Source organism: Eretmochelys imbricata, chromosome 23 (assembly GCF_965152235.1).
Source record: "Eretmochelys imbricata isolate rEreImb1 chromosome 23, rEreImb1.hap1, whole genome shotgun sequence".
NCBI lineage: Eukaryota > Metazoa > Chordata > Testudines > Cheloniidae > Eretmochelys > Eretmochelys imbricata.
This window is the reverse complement of record NC_135594.1, coordinates 1,403,193-1,418,406: the sequence shown is the minus strand read 5'-3', so window position 1 is coordinate 1,418,406 and position 15,214 is coordinate 1,403,193. Positions and strand designations below refer to the sequence as shown.

Here is a 15,214-nt window from a genome sequence, read left to right as displayed (position 1 = left end):
TGTGGATACGATCTTTAGGAATCTGGTGATGATGGGGTTGGAAAAAAGGGATCTGCTAGCCACCGAGACACGGAAGGTCAAAATAGCTGTCAGATGCACCCTTTCAAAGCTAACAGCCAAACTCTGTTTTGGATAGAGAAGACAGTCCAGTAGCAGGTCCAAGGAAGCCTGCTCTGGAGATGCACCTTTCTGATGGGACCAAATGGAGAAGGGTTTCCACTTTAGCCAGGTAAGTGCTCCTCATTGAGGGCTTTCTGCTATTCAGAGGCACTTTGTGAATGTCCTTAAAACAGGATCTTTCAAAGGGTGTTAGCCAGGAAGCATCCATGCTGGGACGGAGGAGGTGACCGTGGTGCTGGGAAATCACATCTGGGTCTAATGGGAGAGACTGTGGAGGCTCAACTGATAAGGTCAGTAGAGTCCCAGTGCTGATGAGGCCAAATCAGGGCTATAAGGATGAGACAAGGATGGTTTTGTTGGACTTTGCACAAGATCATTGGCAGCAACGGAATCGGATGGAAGGCGTACAACGAGGGGATTCTTCCCGGACAGGAGAAAAGCATCTGTTAGAGAGCCTGGGCCGAGACCTCCCCAGGAACAAAACTGATGGCATTTTCTGATGGTCTTTGTTTCAAATAGGTCCACTTGGAGAGCCCCCCAAGCTAGAAGATGGATCTGGCCAGGTCTGGGTGTAATGACCACTCGTGGTGACTGGAGAAGGACCTGCTCAGCTGATCCGCTAACGTTTCCCTGGAAGGTAAGCAGCCCTGCCACGAATTGAGCTGGTTATGCTAAAGCCCCAGAGGCAAATTACTTCTTGGCACAGTTGGGTTCTCCCAAACATTTCAAACCACCTGGGTGTGGGTCGCTGACCAGCGTAGGCTTAGCGCACGTCTGGCAGGACTTAACCTGTGAGTGGAGCATTGTTCCAGTACTGATCCTGGTACTGAACGAGAGAGTGACCCAAACCAAAACCTACAACTAAAATCTGGCTACACTAAACCCAACTAACAAACAATAGTCGGATATGTATACAAAACAGGGAGCGAAGCACTTGTCACAACAGGCCTGCAATTGCTCCAACAACCCTCGCTGGTGGTAAGAAGGAACTAAGGTGGGGCCAGGGGCAGCTCCACCCTCCCATACCAGCACGCAGGGGTACATGTCCACAGAGGGCACTTGGGCCACCCCATCAGGTACTGCTGAGGGGAAAAAATTCCCTGACAACCGTGCACGAGGCAAGCCCACGCTGGCAGCAGAATGGACAGGTGGAGCCACTAAAAGAACGTGAGGGAATAATTCTCTCCCAAATTGGGCTTGTAGGTGGGTGTGCACCCCCACCCCCACCCCCACCCCCACCCCGCCAGGCTCCTATGGAAAATTCGGCGTGGGAGACGGATCCGGCAGCTGATCCGTATCGTGATTCGTTCTGGACATAAGTACTATTACACAGTCTCAAAAATCCGACTACACAGCCCCCTACGCAAGACGAGAAACTGCAGAAAAGCCAGTCGAGTCAGGATCTGAAACCCACTTTGCTGCACCAGCGGCTCTCCAACCTATCAATTCAATAGCTGTCTCTACAGGGAAGATGCCTGTTCCCATCTCTCATCGGTCAGATGGAGATACAATCTTTTCTCCTCACCCACTTTACTCTGTCTTGTCTGGGTTGTAAACTCTTCAGTGCAGGGTCTGTACCGCACTCCCGGCTGCTGCATGTCTATACTGCACCCCGGCACAGCAAGGCCCCCCCAGGCTAAAGCCCCCTAGGCACTCCTATAACCCAATAAAATAAGCTTCAAATACTTCATTCTCTGGGCCACCAGGGCAGGCTCCTTGGACCACAATTAATTCCTGCCCACTCCCAACAAAACTCCCACTAAACGATTCAACAGCATAGTTCAACCCCTTTAACTCCCCCTTGGCATCTTGTCCCACCCAGTAAACTCCCAACACAGAAAATCTCCTAAACATCAGGTATGATGGTGGCAACCCCAACATGATTGCTTCTGCTATTTTATATATATAATATTTCATATTCTAGTCATATACCTATGCACTATCCCTCAATGCTGGTACCATCCCAATTAAAACAGGCATTCCCCGAACGTTAAACAGAAGGCCAGAAATAAATGTGAGAGACACCCATTGCTTCTACAGAGAATCACTCCTAAAGTTCTCCACAACCCCGAAGAAGAGCTCTGTGAAAGTGGCAAGGCTTGTCTCTCTCACCAACAGAACCAACAAAAGGTAACACCTCACCCACCTGGTCTCTCTAGCAATACTAACAAGGCACAAGTGGCCCTAAACAACGCTTAGGCCACTAGACAGAGCTCTGAGAAGGCAGCATAGTGCCCCGAGAAGAAAAGATTTAACATAAAACCACAGCAGGCAGAGAAACTTGCACAGAAACCAGTCTCATAGACAGCCACAGACCTGGGAAATACACACAGGGAGGGACTGTGTAAAACAAAGTAAGTGACTTCGGAGCACGATGCTTAGTTAATTAGATACTTTTGGAATTAATACAGAGCAGTTTTCCTCAAACTTAAACGAAATCAAAGGCACAGTGGAAACCCAAGAAGCAGCAGCTTTGTCGTCACTGGGAAAGATGAGACGGGCGCCATGTAGAAACCCACTAAGCTCGGAGCAACCTATCCCAGACTAACAGATGCTACCTGCATGTTGTCACACCAATAATTACTCAATTGAGAACCCTAAGCAACAGGTTTTCCTATAGTGCATCCGTGTCAGATGCATGAAACCAGGCAGCCAGGCTCCCAAGAGAAACCATTGATGTTCAGCGTTCAGTTGAGCTGTCAAAGGGAAAAGAAAAGATGTGCTCTAGCCTGCACTGTCCCCTTGACCAGATGGCTATCGGACCAGAGGGCAGGCTGTTTGGTCAGAGAGAGGCCAGATGACCATTTGGTCTCCAGCATCAGACACGCAAGCAGGTTGGAGGGCTGTTCGCCATGACAACTCACGGAGCGGAAGCTAACGAAACGGGGCCAAAAGAGAAATAGATAAAGAAAAGGGAGCCCGATTCTGGTCTCATACCAGCTTTACAGCAGAGCAAGTGACTTTGCAACCCCAATTAGCATCAGGTCCAGGCTTTAGAAAAGGGGACTTCAAAAGCACCTAAAGAAATCAGGAGCACAAGATGCCCCGACTTTCGCTGGGACTTGTGCTCCTAACTCTCCTAAGTGAAAATCTCACTCCGCTTTCTTTATGAAAGAGTTATAGCAGATTTAGGGTCAGATTTCCAAGTGGCATAAGGGAGTTGGGCACTTAACTCCTACAGGCTCCTTTGAAATCCCAGCCATAAAAATCTTTACTGGAAATCCTGGGGCCAGATTCATCCTGGTGGAATACCTCTTCACTCAGAGCAGCCACCCGCCATGCAGACACATGCAACCCCAGAACTCATTGCTGGCCATGGATTTAAGACACAGTAGGTTTATGGCCAGTAAGAACTTTCAGAGGCGTTTGCTGATATTGTTGGCAATTCCATCGTTAACTGCAGTGAGAACAAACAGGCAGAGCACCCTAATGAGATTTTCCCCTAGGTAACAGTTCCTGGATTCTTGCACTTCGTTACAACGGATACAATATTTTGTTTACTTTATGACTCAGTCTGAAAGAGGGCAAAATATTTCACCAGCAATGCTCAGAAGCTGCCCCTGGACACTAGAAACCCTGAAATTGATCACAAAGACAAACGTCTGCCACATAAGGCCATCAGAGATGCATTTTGACTTCTCCATCATCATGCACTCCTGAAGTCTGACGTGCGGGACAATATTGCGATCTTCTGCTCCTGTGAAAGCCTGACCCACCTCCAGTTAAATAAAAGCTATGTTTTGCTGCAGGGGTCATGGGAAATGCAACTCACCTCCTTCTGCCACAGTTCAGGGAAAACAAACAAACAGAGAGTGTTTTAATTGGTCACCAGCTGTAATTATTTACGGATTCACAATTTACAACTGTGACTGAGTGAAGTACTGAGGCCAACAACAGAAATCAGCCTGGAAAGAACGAAAAGTCCAAAGAAATGCCTCCTAAACACGAAGAAGCAGCTCAAGCAATTCACGAGATAGCCAGCTTTCACGTACAATTGGATTCCGAGAGCACAGACACACTGGGAATCGTTGAGCAGTGCTCAATTTCATTACAGCAGCTTTGCTTAGATTTAGTACTAAAAGAAACTGTAAACTCTGTATTTGCATAAACCGAGCAGCATTTCCGCTTCGGAGAAAATCCATGCAGAAGGCTTTGATTCCAATGTTAAAAATACACATGCGCGCGCACGTACAGACAGACTTGTTGAAGAAAGCGGAGAAAAGTGAGAGTGCTTGAAAGACTGACTTCATTTTTTCAGGATAAAAGGGATGTTTACAGTGGAATAATTACACTGAATAAGAGCCATTCAGTCAGTCAATAAAAAGCGAGCAACAGATGGCTTGGCAGATATTAGCATAAATTATGCATACTATTGATATAGGCGATGCTCTTTGGGGCTGCCAGGCCAACACGGTGGGAGAGGACGGCAACGGCAACCGAAGTAAATGTGATGAGGAAAAGGTATTCTACCTCCTGCAACATGATAAAAGTTGCATGAACAGTTGGTGTGTGATTTTAGAATTCAAGTGACTGCTCGGATCTAATTAATTCCCAGTCTAATTTTTAAAGAGGTTTTTAAAATAAAAATAAATTGGGCACATCTCGCACTCTGAACTGTGCAGTAACTCGAAGACAGGAGGAGAGCTACTCTGATCTGACAGGGCTTAGAAGATTTCATTACATGTAACTGGTCATTTTAAGCATAAGTACAAAAGTATGCACCAACGTATCAACAGGGAAACCCTCTCTGCCTCTTTTGAGGAAGCCCCTAGTGCTGTAGAGACAGGAATACCCTCTCTGTGTGTTTCTATTACTGCAATGCCCACAGGCCTGCACCACCATGAGGGCCCTGCTGTACATAAGCCTAGAACGCTAGTCCTCAACTCCAAGTGCTCACAATTTGAGGCCCCAATTCTGCAAACAATTATGCACGTGCTTAACTACTGGGTAGTGCCACTGATCTGAAATCCGTTTACAGTGGTGAGGCTAAGCACCGGAATAAGTGGTCGCAGGGTTGGGGCCTAAATAGTCAAGACGCAAAGAGTGGGAGAAGAAAGGCAGGCTGAGCACCCCGTGTTACAGCTGGGGAAGTGACCTCTGGGCAGAGCAAAGGTCGTACAGCGAGTCTGTGGGAGAGCCGAAACTGAACCCAGATCTCCCAAGTCCATTCCAGAGTCTTAACCACAAGAGCGTCTCTAAATTACACCAATAAACTAGCCAGTAATCAGGATATACTGATTATCCCTCCACTTCCCCAGGGCACTCCCTTCAACCCAACTCTTCTGGCTTTCTAACGGGCACGTAGCAGTGACCCTTTGCAGTACAAATATATTCAAAGCCTGAGTAGAGAGAGGGCCAAATCCATCCCAACAGAACTACACATGTTTAAACCAACAAAGCAGCTACAAAGTTATACCCGCCCACTCAATCCAAGTGTGAAGGGAAAAACAATCTGAAGGGTCAAATTGTCACAGTCAGAATTACCTGCTTTTAAATATAGACTTCAGCTATTAAAAGCAATTACCTGAAAGTCACCCTGTCCCCATGCCAAATGATTCACAGACCAAGCATCTAAACGTTAATTTCATTTGGAGGATTCCTAGCAGAAAGCACCTCCTTTGATTTATTCAAATGTACTTCACAATCCATGGATAATTAATTCCATGTACATTCCACACAGCGTTATGTAGCGACATGCTTAAGCATTTCAAAGGGACACAAATATTTCTTTTCCATTCTGATAGACTATTCAACCAAGAAAACAATTCTGCAGAGGCAAAGGTGGCAGGCTCCCGGTCTACAGTCTGATTTACAAACCCACTTCTCACCACCTGCGTTACCTACATCTTTAGCTTCTCCTATCCCCTCCTTAGCTCTTTCAAGTCATGTATTGCACCAATAAATTCAATGCCATGCATGTTTTCTTTGGATCCTAGGGGTAAAGCCATTCACATGCCTATTGGAGCCCAGTACAAAATGGGTATCAAGTTCCAAAATCTAATCTGCACATATTGGTAACTGTCACAAAAGCAGAACAAAATCAAACTAAAGCAGAAGCAAGTAACCCAAGATGCAACATGCTGTCTGATCCAGTCGGAGCATGCTGCATGAACAAGCTCCAGAGGGTTAAATTCCAAAGGAGTTCCTCATCCGCATGCCATCCCAGTCTGGACTTTCAAAGGAAAGCCTTGGTAGGAGTTCATTCAAAGCAAAACAAAACACTTGTATAATCTATATTTACCTCAAGTAATTGCAATGTCAATTGGAAGCATCTCCAGGAAGCACCGGAATAAACCTTTATTCCTCCCAGGAGCCCTTTTAGAGACAGAAGTAAACAATGCACCTAGAGATAATCAGGTGGCTTTTCTTCCTTTATTGCCACATTACAAATAAGGAAATTCTCAGGCTTTGAGGCTTGTGCTTCTAGGACCAGCAGTTCATCCCACTGAAGTGTTCAGTTCTAGATTCCTGGGCCAAATTCACCCCCAAGATGGTTCACCCAACGGCAATGGGATGAGCTTGACTCCTGACCTCTTGACTAAGCTGTGACTCCTGCTGAAGAAGAAAGCCCCAGATTTCCTCTGAGTAATCTTTTCCTTTCCCATCTCCACATTCACATGTCTTCTAGGCACTGAGGTTGCAAAGCGAAGGAAACTCGCAGCACGTCATTTCTCAATTACTCACAATTCTCTCTGCAACAGCATTTCCTCCAGGACATGAGAAATCATCAGTAAGAGTGAAAGCGCTGGACAGCCCAGATGGTCAGAACTATCTGAGCGATGATGCGGCATCCCCTAAGTAACGTTCCTAAACAATGAGCCTCTGAAGATAACAAAGGTCAGCAGATTCTGCTCAGTTTCCCCACCAGGGAATACACTGAACATCTCTACGCTGACTAGTTCTTTATAACAGCTGTTATTGGAATAATGCAGCAGGCATATGACCAAGAGTTACCAAAGAATTATTCATCACAGACTACCTCCGGTGTAGTTATTAAGATCATTCATCTATCTTCTACACATCCTTCAAGCTCTCGTTACTATCGTGGGAGGAAAGACCTTTCCTTTCATGCTCCAGCACAAAGGAAAACACCTTGGCCAAGATTCCCAAAGCCAGGCTTCCAAGGTCATTTTTGGGCACCATAATAGTCAGTGGAGGCTGAAATCAATGGGACCCAATGAGTGCTCAACACAGTCACAAAAAGCCAAGCCATTTATTTAGGTGTCTAAATGCAGATTTAGGAACCTAACCGTGGCCTGCCAGCTACAGAGGCGGGTTTTCAAAGGTACAAATGGCAGTTCAGTGCCTGACTCCCAATGAACATCAATAAGAGTTTGGTGTCTGAGTGCACTTTAGAAAGCCTTCCCCAAAGTCAAATCTTCCTACTCTAAGGGTGGTTATAAAGTTGAGATTCCCACACTTGAAACAACAAGGGCAGGCAGACTAGTGTTGAAACATAGACCTAAGTGCACCGAGCAGACAAGCACTGGGAGAAACTGGGAAACAGGAGTTCATAGACACTTCTTCAAATGCAAGTGTCAGTCTCTTTCCAGCTAAGCTAACTCAGAGTAGCCACCTTTATGTGCACTGAGGATTAGCAAGAGCAAAGTCAATATTTGGCCATTACGAATGATAAGCCAGTTCATATTTTGCTCTTTTGTGCATAAATTCATCCCCCAAAAGCAGGTGAGGGGTTGCAGGTGTCTCCCCCAACAGCTGCATAATTACAAAGCTAGACACAGAATCAGAGGGTTAGAAAGGACCACAAAGGTCAGCTAGTCTAACCCCTTGCCAAGATGCAGGATTTGTTGTGTCTAAACCATCCAAGATAGATGGCTATCCAGCCTCCTTTTGAAAACTCCAGTGACTGTTATCCAAGGAAGGCCGGCAAAAGAGCATCTCTAGGCAATGAAATGTAACCAGTATATAAAGAACATTCCTGGAAGTAAAACCAGCTCCCTATGGGGTGCAGTGAGGAGCGGGGGGCCAGGTCCAACCCCAGCTACCCGTTCTGGGCAGTTCTCTTCCAAACGTGGAGCTGCCGGGTTAGCTCCACCCAGCAGGCTCATCTAGTCTCATATCCGATCTCCAAGAGTGGCCAGTACCGGCTGCATTGGAGGAAGGTGCAGGAAGCCCTGCAATGGACACTGACACAGATTAGTCCAGGGAGCACACATCTAGAACGGACACTGACTAGCCAAGGCCATGGGCAAAGCCCAGCCTGCTGGCCCTTTACCAGGGAGGAAAAGGGGCTGGGAATCTCCAGCTAGGTGCTGTCATGACACCCTACACTCAGAGCTCAGTTTTTCACATAAGTCACTGGCTCAGAGACCTCTGAGGAACCGGAAGTCTCCCCTCCTCCTGCGCCAGCTGGAAGACGGGATAGCATGGGTCTGCTCCAGGATGGTAGTTCCCAGGATCCCATTCCCTGCCCTGTGCACACACCCAGAGGCATGCCCACGGACCCCGCTGGAGCCGCAGGACTCCAGTTGCATAAGAAACTGCAGTGCACGGGAAGCTCCTTTCAGAGCTGCTGGCCGGAGAGCTTTTGTTTTGGCTCTTTGGTCTTGTCCAGGATACGTTACGTTCCCCACTACAGGTCACCTGCTGTGCACCCACATCTCGTCCCACTCATGCCCCAGGGCCAGGCAGCATGAGGTATTTTTAGTTGGATTGGAGGCCAGAGTAACAAAGCTACCAGTGGTGTGAACAGATACTTCAGGCCTTTGTTTGAAGAGGCAGAGAAAGGTGCAAGCATCCGAAGGCAATAATTGTTCCCCATTACAGCACCACTTTCCATGTCATGTCAGAGCAGCCGCACCGGACACAGCAAGGCAAGAGGGCCACTGGCTCCCTGCTGGCCATTGCCCAGCGAGCTGCTCTCACTGGGGGGAGGGAGCAGTTTTTACTCCTATCTCTGCTGTGCGATTTCTAAGGCACTATCTCCCGGCAGCCCCCGGGACAGGCTGTGATTCCTGACCGTGGGCCTCTGAGCGCCACACCCATACAAGCAAACAGCCACTCCGCTGCATTGCCGGGGCTGTAGTTCCATTCCTAAATGGGGGCCGAGACCTCATCTTGTACCAGTTCAGAGGCCCCGAATCCTACCAGCAGGGTATGCCGGTCCTTGAGTACCACAGATAAACCATCAGTGCTTTTAGATAACCTGGACCGGCCAGGACCAATCAGAGACCCACCCAAACTAAGAAATGCTCTTCACTCGGACACAAGCCATGAGGAGGGAGTAATTCTCTCCATTGCAGGAATCACTGGGTGCATTTCCATTTCTCTGGCCTGTGCTATCCAGGAGCCAGGCTAAATGATCAGAGCAGTCCCTTCTGCCCTTAAAGTTTATGCAGTGGGTGCCTAACTCCTTTGAGTGCCTTTGAAAAATCCTAGCTAAGAAGCATAAAGGAGGGAGGCTGAGGGATACGACAGACAGCCCTGGCAATGAACTCTCAGACGTGCTGTGTGACTGGATAGAGGAGTAAGGCTACGATTCTGTAATACGTTTATCTGCACATGAAGCATCCCGGGAGTAAATCTGTAAAATTCCATCAGCAACCAGGCAACATGCCTCTGATTAAGCTGCTTGGTTTGTTGCAGGGCATGTTACCGGGAGGTTTGTAACATTTTCTCTCCCTCCATTTTAGAGTCTCAGACCCATTTGTTTGTCTCCAGAACAGCCTATCTACCTAAAAGACCAAGCCAAACCCGCTGTGGCTTTGGAGTCGGATTCAGAAGGGCAGCTGCTGCATCTCCCTGCTCCAGTTCACATGGACGAGAAACCCTTGCCAAGACGTTGGGGGTTTTTTAAACAGTCAAGGCAAGAGATGGAAACAGCAGTTTCCTTAGCCAGGAGAGGCAGAGCTCCTTACACAGCTGCTGAAGTCTGTGGATTAACTGCCTGGTACAGGAAATTATGTCGATAATGCTGGATTAAAACAGTACTAAGGAAGTGGGAAGATGAGGCGAGTGCAGTGAAATGGGAGCCGATATTGGACTCCTGGTGCTGGTCATTGGGCTTGGTTCTCTCAGAACTACCAGGGACCAGCCATTAAACCCTGTAAAACTGGGGAGAAATTGGCATGCAAACCCTTCCAAGCCCCAGTACCATAAAACCTCAGCATCTGCAAACTCTGTGTACATACAATGCCTAGCACAATGGGGCCCTGCTCCCAGCTGTAGCCTCTGGATGTTACTGTAATACAAATTTATTAAATTATGGTTATACTAAGGTTAGGGGGAAAAGAAAAAATCTTTTGATTAGCCCAAGAAAACCACCTGCTTTCTGCAATACACTTCTTCTGATTTCACAGAGAACACTAACACAGTCCAACACTACCACTTAATGTTCTCTTTCCCCTTAGGAAAGTCACTGACTCTCTCTGTGCTCGCCGCCCTCCTGCGAAATGGGGACAGCAATCCTTCGTTTGTCTTGTCTGTTTCGATGGTGTGCTCTTCTGGCAGGCGCTGTCCCTCACTGTGTGCCTGTTCGGCTCTGACCTGGGCTGGGCACTCCAGTGCTAACTGTCACACAAATAACACACCTTGACTCACTAAAAAAGGGCATTGAGAGGAAAGCCTTTGTGTCCCGCTCAGTAATGCCACATTCTACTGGCTTTCCCCTAGTCACACCCGCACTACAAAATTCACACACCAACAGCCCACAACAGCCATGAGTGCAACTGAGCCAGAAATTCAGAGCTGGGCGTGAAATGTAGCCCGCTGTGTCTAGAGACTGCAGCACAACCAGTACAGGTCATTTTCCACTAGACGAAGTCCTCCCAGGGAAAGGGAGGAGGCAGAGTTTGGCTTAAAACAGAAGAGCTGGAAAATGAACACATTTGAAATGTAAGCAGTAACCCCTTTGCTGAACTGTATGCTGCTTAACACAAAAGTAAAGAAAGCAACTTACAACAAGGACAAAACTGAAACAAGGCAGATGCCTATAGTAACGTGGCTGGCTCCTGTCAGCTAAAATTCAAAACACCTACCTTTCTGCCCATTGTGAAAGGTCAGCGAACATGTTCCGTGCAGGTCTGATTCCCAAGCCTGGAAACAAGTGCCATCCCCTGGCTGCCAGGACGGTCAGGAACGGCGTTCCTTCACAATTCCCACATTGTGAGCCAAAAGCACAATGCTGGGCTACCGCTGAAAACAGCCAGACAATACACAAAGAAGAGCCCCGTTTGTCACTGATCAGTGGGGCACTCCTGAACGCAGCAAAACAAGGACACCAGTCAACTCAATGAGCAAACCCAAATCAAAACCAAATTAAAGGCTCACAGAGAAACATTACCAATTAGACACAAAGGCAAGTCTGCTGCCTGGAGACAGCATGCTTTGCATGCCGCATCTCTGTCGGGCCTGGAGTGCAGATGTTTTGGTGCGGAGTTCTCGGCTCTTCATGTGCAAATTTCAGTGCAGAATACTTAGCTATAACTAAGCCTACGCTCGCTGGGATTTTACCTGCACTGGTTAATTTCATTTTTCTGTCTATCACAGAATGCCCATGCAGCACTGCTGCACATCCACGGACATCAGCTGGAGATGTAGGATACTCGCCACTTCTGAAAAAATTCAAAGCCAAGGCGTCAAGTTGGGGACCCAAAAAATCACAGGCCACTTTGAAAATATGGGTCAAAGTAGCTGGCCCAAGTTCCTGAAGTGAGTCAGTAAAATAGCCAGCAATGTAGCCAGGAGTTTCCAGCACTCTGGTCTATGCTGCCCCCTTAGACTGAGAGCCAAGTATAAGCATACACTGAATTTATTATAACCATCTTTTAACATCTTCCAATTTTACTCCTGTTTATCTGAACAGCAGTTAAAACTCCAGAGGGAAATATTAACTCCTACTGGGCTACGAACAACCTGTCAATTACTAACAAAGTTAGTTAAAAATGATCATCATCATCATTCCCCACATTAGCGTCATGTTTAAATATTTTAGTATGAAGCTTTACATTTCTCCTCATTGTAAGACAGACTCATTTGTATTAACCTCCTAAAACATTTGGCTGCAAGCCCAACAAAATAATTCCCCTCAACAGAGCCAGAGCGGCAGGGGTTGGAATCCTTCAGACATTTGAGGGCAGAGCGTGGCCCATACCCGTGGCTCAGGTTCAGAATCCACGGAAGCATTACATAAACTTGCTGAAAACTTAAGATGCAACAGTTACCTCAACTATGTTGCCTAATTATGGAGGATTATAATGTCTTTCACTACATGCAGTTGAAGAGACCTGCATTCCATTTTTTAGTCTCATGAGATGCAGAAGGGTGGAGATTTTACCTCTGCAGATACTAGAGTTTATACCATAATACTGACAGAAAGGGCCTTCGCAGGTACATACAATATATGGCTTGCTGTAGCATGTCATTCCCTCCGGCCTTAGGAGCGTGGTCTCTGTAACTCAGGCTATCTCAGGAGAAGATGAGCCATGGCAAGCTTCTGAAAGAGAAAGATGGATTGTGTGTAAACTAGAGGCTAAAAGACTTAGGACCTGCTCTTGCATGATGCTCTGACGGCCCTCAGAGGATTGGGCTGTGAATATCTACACTGGAGCTACTTTCAGAAGTAGCCTCATTGTTTGTAAACTGTGTGAGCAAGTTACCCAAGGAAGCGTATCACGGGCTTCACTCCCTAGGCCTTACTGCTAACAGGACAACTCCGAGCTTCACGACAAGCGCAGACATCCACACAGAGTGCAGACATCCACAAATAAAGGTTCCACCAGACTCCTCGCTGTTTTTGTGGATACCCACTGATACACAGAGCTAACACTTTGATCTCTGCTGGTCACCGCCAGCCCTTCATTCTGAGCCATTCAAGTCTTCACGTCGCAACGTGAGTGACCCAGCATCCCCCTGGAGCGCAGGGTGCTAGTACCTATGGCATGGAGGCCCAGCCAACTCAAACAGCCGCCCAGGCTGTGTACACAAGGATGGAGTGTGCAGGAACCTGACTGAAAGGAACATATACTGCAGCTTGTAACTAATCCTTTCAGCAAAGAGCTTCTGAACACCCTCGCCCCCGGGGCCGGACACCCAGTGAAGACCTGCTTTCAGTCGAAAGAAACAAGACAAATGGCATCGTAAAGAGAGGAGTTAAAGTGAGCTGCTTTTGCTGTTTTAGAGAACTGACTAGGATTCCTATCAGAGGTAGTAACCCTATTACAACGCAATGTACTTAAATGCAGCCTGAAACGTATTAACCTTAGGGTGAGGCCTGAAGATCTATTAATGATTATGTATAAACAGGTCCAATTTTCAACACTAATTCCTCATAATTATTGACTCCCACATCTTGGTTCACACACCGAGGAGGAAAGGTCAATGCTAGTATTCCAAGATGATAAACACACACTCCTGTATATACAGCTGAAAGATCAGCTGGAATCGACTAGCTCCGTGGCCGAACCCCCTGAACTGCAAACAGCAGCATTCCTGGAAATAAGAACTGCAACTGCTTCCTCTGTTTAAATGTCTCAGGAGTACAGAATCCTTTTTACATATGCTGCATTTTTAACCCTTTTTAGTTAACTGACTTGCCATCTGAAAAAGTGATTTTTTTTTAGAAGGCATACTAATTTAAGAACTACATCACATATTAACCCAGAAGCACCTTAGGAAATAAAACCATGCAGAGATTTATAATGCCAAGTACCTTTTTCAAGAAATATTCAAGACCAAAACTAGAAGACTTTAATTTTATTGCACCTTTAACACAGTCACAGTTGCCACCAAAGCCTCCATAACCACAATCTGGATTGTGAAACAAACTTCTTTAATGGCTATATTTCTTCTAAAAAGGGATCTGAATGTTGGTCAAGGCAACAACTCTGGTGCGTGTGTGAAATGCACAGCCATTTCAGACACTAAATTGTTTCGTTCTTTCTGAGAATGCTCTCGTGCCATTTAAATTGTCAGAATAGTGTATCCTGTGCAAACCTTTCAGAGAGCCAGGAATCAGGAATTCTGTCTTGAATAGAAGTGAAACCAAACAATTCTATTTACCCAGATTTCATGCATCAAATGAAACATGAATGGTGGGGGGATACTTTGGAGAACCTCACCAACCAGGTGATCCAACACAGTTTAGTTTCCATCATGTATAAAAAAACCTGTTAGCCAAAAACCAATAACTTACAAGAATAACTGCTGCAAAGGGACAAATGAACAGAAGAGAACTAAACCAGCAAAGAGGGGAAAACCCGATCAGCCTCTCTGTAACGGACCTGGAACACCGGAGTGATATTCTTCAGGGCACTTGATCAGCCAGCAAAACAGCAGCAGATGAAACCTAGCACTGGCAACATCTTTATTTCAAAGCTGCTCTATTAGATAAGTGCATCCCTTCAATCAAACCTAAAATTCATCAGAACATTTTTTCCTTTTCTTCACCTCTAGACTTTTATTGTGCCTTATGCTACCAGAATGACAAACATTGATTGATAAATAGCAAATGTCTGACCACATGAGTGGAGGAAAACACGCAGTCAAAATATTTTCTCATTACAGACAGAAAAAGGTGATCACTCATTTCACCCAAGAGCCGTTAGATAGACTAGGTGAGTTCCCGCACCACCAAAACTTCTCCTAGACCTACTTCCTAGAGATCTTTCTGCACATACTCTAGAATAGAGCCCTGCAAGGGACAATTCTTTAATCCTGCTCCCGCTATTATGGCAGCAGGCCCCGCAGGACCCGCGTAGACATGAAAGTGTCTGTTCACCGTGACCAACTGAGCAACTGTTCACCGTGACCACTGGCATCCATTGGAGAGGAACAAATTAACTAAAGCAACTCTGCCAGCCCCATAAGATCTTGCAGGCAAGTCTGATGCACTTCCTGGTTGGCTCTGTCAAAGGGCTTTTGGGTAAAAACCAGATCTAAACTAAGATCTTTTCTTCCATAGCTTTCCCATGCGCACTTGGGAAAGCCTCTTCAGCTTCGTGCAAAATGGGAACAGCCCTGTCCGAGGTCCCTCTCTGGTGTTGAGACCCTACATTGGGAAGCTCTCCACATCAAATTATTAATACACATTGTGCAAAAAGTCTGTTTAAGTAGTGTTACAGCTGTGAGAAAGCAA

The 15,214-nt window shown here is 46.5% G+C and overlaps 1 protein-coding gene across 2 annotated transcripts in view; it reads right to left on the bottom strand.

Moving 5' to 3' along the window:
- Window positions 1-15,214, bottom strand: part of SIPA1L3 (signal induced proliferation associated 1 like 3) — a 112,600-nt gene that overhangs the window by 67,955 nt on the left and 29,431 nt on the right. For both annotated transcript variants that reach the window (XR_013348630.1, XM_077840083.1), the window contains exon 2: window positions 12,477-12,574. The gene's annotated coding sequence lies outside the window, so the exon portion shown is untranslated. The remainder of the gene's footprint in view (window positions 1-12,476; window positions 12,575-15,214) is intronic.